This window comes from Sinocyclocheilus anshuiensis, unplaced genomic scaffold (genome assembly GCF_001515605.1).
Source record: "Sinocyclocheilus anshuiensis isolate Anshui unplaced genomic scaffold, SAMN03320099.WGS_v1.1 scaffold375, whole genome shotgun sequence".
Classification (NCBI taxonomy): Eukaryota; Metazoa; Chordata; class Actinopteri; order Cypriniformes; family Cyprinidae; genus Sinocyclocheilus; species Sinocyclocheilus anshuiensis.
The window spans coordinates 679906-686634 of NW_015549594.1; the positions used below are offsets into that span (position 1 = coordinate 679906).

The 6729-nt window shown below is 34.7% G+C and overlaps 1 protein-coding gene across 3 annotated transcripts in view; it reads left to right on the forward strand.

Annotated features, from left to right (window-relative positions):
* tnr (tenascin R (restrictin, janusin)) overlaps positions 1–6729 on the forward strand; it is a 138345-nt gene that overhangs the window by 30292 nt on the left and 101324 nt on the right. For 2 of the 3 annotated variants that reach the window (XM_016446858.1, XM_016446860.1), the window contains one exon: positions 3330–3360. The exons of the other annotated variant lie outside the window; for it this stretch is intronic. The gene's annotated coding sequence lies outside the window, so the exon portion shown is untranslated. The remainder of the gene's footprint in view (positions 1–3329; positions 3361–6729) is intronic. 3 annotated transcript variants of the gene reach the window in all.

The window sequence follows — 6729 nt, forward strand, 5'->3', positions numbered from 1 at the left end:
CTTTCACACCAAAAAGTGTAATGAATAAACCTCAGGCTGAAGCAAAAGTAAATTCACGTCTGTACAGTAGAACGCAGGAGAAGAAACACTCTTCAGTAATAAAAAAACAAAGCACAATTGTTAGTTTCTCTAAAGTCATTTTTGCTTATTAGTGTGGTTGAACTGGATCATCAAAGGTCAGCAGCAAAGATATTGGTTAATAAAATGGGATTAGATACATTTGTGTTATTTAACATATTTAATTATTGCAGGTTTGCGTCATATTCTGAGTTTGCATTTCACTGTTTTCATTCATTTTGATGAATACTAAATCTGTTTTTTGTGAGTGGGATGAATTAATGCACATTCACATTTAGTCTAGAACTACAGTAACATCATGTTCACACAGCGCACACAACGCCTCTGTACTCCCGATTTCTCCCAATATGGGGACAGGAGAGCTGTCAGTCAATTAATAGGAAAACAAAGTAACTGTCATTAGTTTTTTGAAAAAGTAACTCAGATATTTTCTTGTAAATTAAAAAAGTAATGCGTTACTTTACTAGTTACTTGAAAAAAGTAATCTGATTACGTAACTCGCATTACTTGTAATGAGTTACACCCAACACTGGGTAAGACAACGTCTGCTGTCAGTGTGAGCATTTCCTCTTACGAGGCAAAAAGTAGATATTGTTACTCATTAAAATCCCATCAGCCAAAATAACAGTATTCAGTTTCCTAGAATAGCTGTTTGCTCTTTGCTGCTAGTATGCAGTGTATGGAGTCATCATCTAAACTAATTAGCAATCTTTTTGAGAGTCATCACTTAGATTAAGTACATAGATGAAACCTACTGTATACATACTTATGAAAATAAACAGAGACCTTGAAATGAAGTTAAAAGGCGTAGTTATAATGAAATGATCAAACAGTCTAGAATGTGTGCAGTATATTATTAATTCCTTGGATTGCACAGTGTTATAATAAGACATTTATGTGAGATGTATTTAAGGAGATTGGAGGTAATTGTCACAGAATAACGTTAACAAGGACTGTATTTTAGCAACTGGAAGGATTCAAAACTTTCAAGTCTTTGCTTTATCTACGGTATTGTAGTATAGTTAAAAATGCTTACAATTTTCTTACAATATATAATTTGTGGTATTTATTTGCTAATTCTGTTTCTGTATAGAAAAAAAAATTCAAAAAACAGCCCACGACAAACAACTTAACCTATACAATGTGACAAAAGGTTAATGTGAGCCAAATAAATTTTCTTTGTCTAATTGTCTCTTCTAACTGTCTGTTTTTTTCCTGAGTGATAATGGTTAAAATTTTAACAGATTTTTGTATAGACAAAATTTTATAGTATGTGTCTATACAAAAATAATAAATATACACTGAAGTAAAAAAAAAAAGTGACTAGTCACAATCTTTTGTTTAATTTATAAATTAGTTTATATATTTTATTAATTTAATTTATATATTTGATTATTTTCAATTACTTTATATATTTTTTTCTCATTTAAATTCAAGTTAAAAAATGTTGTCAGTTGACAACATACAAATGTCATATAACAATCTGTTTTACTCTCTGAATAATATTCAGAGATATTTCTGCATGTTCAATGCCTAACATCTGTGCCACAATTCTACACTATTCTATTCTCCTGGCAAGGACGATGATGGTATGGAAATATCAGGAAGGATAATTCCTGTGGATTTATGTCATTCCATTTGCACCAAATTCCTGCATTCAAAGGTCACATCAATAAGTCTTTATTTCAAGTACATGCACTATTAATCATTCAAATGCACGTCTGTCATCACAGAGGGCTAATGTGCTGTCTATAGATCTGTCCTGCCTTGAGGGTCACCCTTCACCTTAAAAAGTGTCATTGATTTCTCTGCTTTCACACCAAAGATCTGTGAATATGTGACATTCTGTCTCCATCTGCATTTTCTTTTTCAATGTGACAAATTATTCAAATACAATTAAGTGTAATAAAAAGATTCATGATTAAATGGAGACAATAACAGACTATCATCTGAGAAGCATAAGCAATATCACGAGCCTTGATAATCATAAAAACAGCACAGCTGCGTGTGTGATATTGTTGATTCGGTGTTTTTAATCAACAGGTTAATACTGAGTCACTTATATTTAGCTTTATCTGCTTTTGGTCCACCAACACAACTAGTTCCAAAAAATATAGCCACAGAGAGTAGTGATGTTTGGTTGAATGAATGATTCAATGACTCACTCATAAAGACACACTTGTTTCGTTCCTGAATAAATCAGCTTGTCTGAATGAATTGGCTGAATGAATGACTCATCAGCCACCTACTGGTGTAACATGTAAACTACACAGTCATTGAAATCCCCACCACTAATGGATTGCACATTAATAAAAATTATAATATCTTTATCTGTATGAAAAAATAATTATTCATACTGTCAGTTAATCAATACATAAGAAATTACAATCTTTGACTAATGAGCAGATTACACAGGTCATAGAGTGATTTATTGTAGAATAAGCATTTCCTATAAATCATCAGCAGCACATTCATATGACAGTTGCTAAGGTTCTTCTTAGCTGTAAACCATCACCAAACAAACTAATGGGGCCACATAATTCTGCATATGGTTGTTTTATGTATTTTGTAATCTTTACTTTAACTGTACTTTACTTTTTGCACTAATGCATGGTGTTTACAATAATGTATTCTGTAGAAAAGAGAAGTCTTTTTGAGCAGCTGTTAAATAAAGGATGGTTCTGCACTCTGTTTATGAAATGAAAGACATTGCTTATTAGGTACAGAACAATCTCTGGTAATTTCTTCCTCAAAAGAAGCATTTATAAGCAGAACAAAAATAGTGCCTAATTATGTGTTCTTCAGCAATCTACAGAGATTTTGTCTAACTATGAAAGCATTTCCTAAGACTGCAAGCACAGAAGGGATTTGCGACTAGATGTGATGCATTTCTATTCTATTTATTTCTGTTTTTATCACGCCCACATATTATATAACCAACGTGCAAGTGTTGTTATGCTGTTATGACCCTTTTAACCAAAGGACCGGCCTCTGTAAAGCAAACGACAGAGCATCAAATGGTGGTTTGGGGGCGTCTGGTAGAGCTTAACGTTTATCTCCCACCATTCAGATATTGGTTACAGTACAGTATATGCTGTGCTTGCTATGAATTATGAAAAAGACTGAATTATTATGTAACTTGCTTTTAAAAGGCTGAGTTTCCACTTTTGAGAATTTGAAAAAAAAGTTAAATCATTACATTGGTGGCTTGATGAAAATAATTGTGCTATTTTTCTTTCTCTTTTTTTCAGAAGAGCACTGGTGACTTTGCAGTATCAGAGGGTAAGTGTGATAGATGTTCATTTTTTTTTATGAATGCTAAATTAAATCCATCCATCCAATCCATCATGATTTGCCTATTAAAATATCAAATAACAAAATACAAAACCAGATGCCTGACATTTTATAACTGGATTTTTTCATACTGCATTTATAAAGAAAGTATTGATAAAAATCAAATCCAAGTTGATGATGGAGGAAAAGGAGAATGTGAAGGTTCAATGCAGTGGGCAGCACTTTCTTGTCAGTCTAACAAAAGCATCACACTGCCTTGTGTTAAAAGGTCAGCAGGGAAAATCTTTATCATTGTCAAACCTTCATTGTAAAGTACTGCTTTTGTTTTGTCCTCAAACAAAAACAATGTTGCATGCAAATGGCAGCATACACTCTTAAAAATAAAGGTGCTTCACGATGCTATAGAAGAACCTTTTTGTCTAAATGGTTCCATAAAGAACCTTTAACATCTGAAGAACCTTTCTGTTTCACAAAAGGTTCTTTGTGGCGAAAGAAGGTTCTTCAGATTTTAAAAAGGTAAGAAAGAGATGGTTCTTTAAAGAACCTTTGACTAAATGGTTCTTTGTGGAACCAAAAAGGGTTCTTCTATGGCATCGCTTGAAGAACCTTTTGAAGCACCTTTATTTTTAAGAGTGTACAGTGTAACAAAACAGCATTTCAGTCCATTTAATTGCTGATTTTGCTTCACACAGGGAAAATTGTGGTCTCTAAGTACCTATCCAGGAGCTAAATCAATGCAAAGACATCGCTCAACTGCGAAGCTCACCTCCCCTCCTTCCTAAAAATCATTTGTAATACCTCTGTATATGAGACATGTACATAAAGACAATTGGGGAAATAAAAATACACCATAGTCTGGCCACTCCTCATGCCAGTCACACTTAAAGTAACACCTCTTGCAAAATAAGCGTCATAAGTGGCCCACGCTAGAGAAAACAATAGCAGCCTGTGTCTGATAACAGATAGAGAGGAAGTGTAAATAAACCGCACTGTGCACGAAATCAATGAAGTCCAATGCTTTTTCTAAGTCCTGCTAAAGCACTGAGCCTCATAAAGGATCTTTATTAGGCCCACACTGGGGCGCTTTGTCAGGTTTTGATAATGTCTCGGGGACACCGATGACTGTTATATCTCTGCTGTTAAAGAGCAGGGCCCAGATGAAAAATGAAATAGAAAATTAGTGGCTGTCCACAAAGACAAATTATAGAGGCTGGTTATTTCACATAGACTTGATTCACACAAAGTACATCTGCTGTTCAAAAGATTTTTTTAAAGTCTCTTATGTATGGAAGCTTGTTTCCGCCACAGGGTTAAAAAAGGTGGAGAAATCAGAATTCCGAGATTTAAACTCTATATAAAAATATAAAAATAATATAAAATATAAATATTAAAATTAAATTTATTTTGTTTTATAAAAAATTACAATTTCAGGATATAAAATTGTGAATTGTGAGATATAAACTTGCAAATGCAAGAACAAAATTCAAACTTGTGAGATAAAAAGTCGTTTACCTTTTTTATTCTGTGGCACAAACAAAAAAAAAACTGAATTGTGAGATTTAAACTGAGAATTCTGAGGAAAAAATCTGAATTTCAAGATGTAACCTCAGAACTGCAAGAAAGAAAGTCAGAATTCTTTGTTTATATCACGCAATTCTGAAAACAGTTGAAAGTTTTGATTAATTGAAAGTTCAAAAGAACAGCATTTATTTCAAATTTTTAACTGACAGTCTTTACTGTCACCTTTGGTCAATTTTAATCTGTCCTTGCTTAAGAAAATTATTAATTTCTTACTTATTGGCAAAAAATAAAACTTAGTGTTCAGACTAAAACAATAATTTGTCTATTTAAAGCAGCACTATGTAACTTTTGGCACTCTAGCGGTTAATAAACAGAACTGCACACATCCCGCGGAAGAACATTCCAACCGGAGCTACTTCTCTAAGTTCCTCTTCAGGAACTCGAGCTGCGTCGGAAAACGCTAGGGGAACGCCCTTCAGCGTGACCGGCTCTGAACCTCGTGTGTAATCAGACCAATAGATGGGCGAGACGACACGGGCGGGTGACGTAATGACCAGGAGGCTATAAAAGCACGTGCGGTGAGACCAGCGTCAGCTTTTTGTCATTCAGCAAGCGCTCTGTGTGTGTGTCAGTCTGATATCTGTTTGTGAGTCTTTTGGGGATCTGCAGGCCCTTTCAGTGGCCCTGTCTTATCTTGACTTTGTGCCCGGTCTGGCCAAAGCGTTTCTGTTCCCGCGAGAGGGATATGTTCCTAAGGTCCCCTCCTCTACACCGCGGCCTGTCGTACTCCAGGCCTTCAGTCCTCCTCCCTTTGGGGATCCAGACCATGAATTCATGATGTACTCGCTCATTATATACATTTTGCAAATTTTGAACACAGAAAAAGTTACATAGTGCTGTTTTAAATAACTTAGAAAACGCTTAAAAACGATTGAGATGTGACTCTTCATTTTCATAATAAAGTTTGTGTAAACTGTATTTAGCACTAAGGACAGACACTGTATTCTGCTTTGGTGTGAATATAGCCACACACACACACAGCTAGACCTTCTCCCTCCAAGATGGATGGATGGATTCAAGGTCCGAAGTTCAATTCACAGAAAGGCTTTTGTAGTTAAAGGCCAGACCATTATAGCACAGCATGGCCTTTTTCAAAAGCATTTGGCAGAAAGTGGATTAAGTTATTGATTTGTGGAAAATGTCACAACATAAATATTTGCGTTTTAATGCAGTACAGTGCAATCAGTGTTGACTTTTCTCAATGAGTTTTTCATTTCAGCACTACAGCTGGAGCGAGCGGAAACTGTTGCCACAATTCATGCGCTTCTCAAATAAGGGCTTATGTGTTTAGCATTGCTGAATGATTAGCATGCAAAATGAAATGAATTGCTTTCATTGATTGAGTTTCATACTGTTATTAACAGCAATGAAGACAGACAAGAGGCCATGGATGACTTGGCTCTTTGTGGCGGAAAGCGTTGACGTTAAAACATATATCTCACGGGATCTCACTTAACCTTTCTGTTTCGCTGTTTAAACGTGATAAATGACTGCATTAAATGAAAGTGAAACATTTTATTATCCTTGACAGCTGTGGAGTACCTTGGGTTTCAGGCCTTTTCTTTTGTTCAAAATGTGGAATTTGACTGTTAAATGACAATTGTTCATTGTCATTTATTGGTATTATGTGTTGCAGATTATTTTATTTATTAATCAAGAGCATGAATCACCATCTCTGAAACTTACTTTACCTCAAACTTTTAAACTAGGTCATCTGTTGGAGAATGCATGAGGTAGTCCCTTTGTTTATATATATATATATATATATATATATAT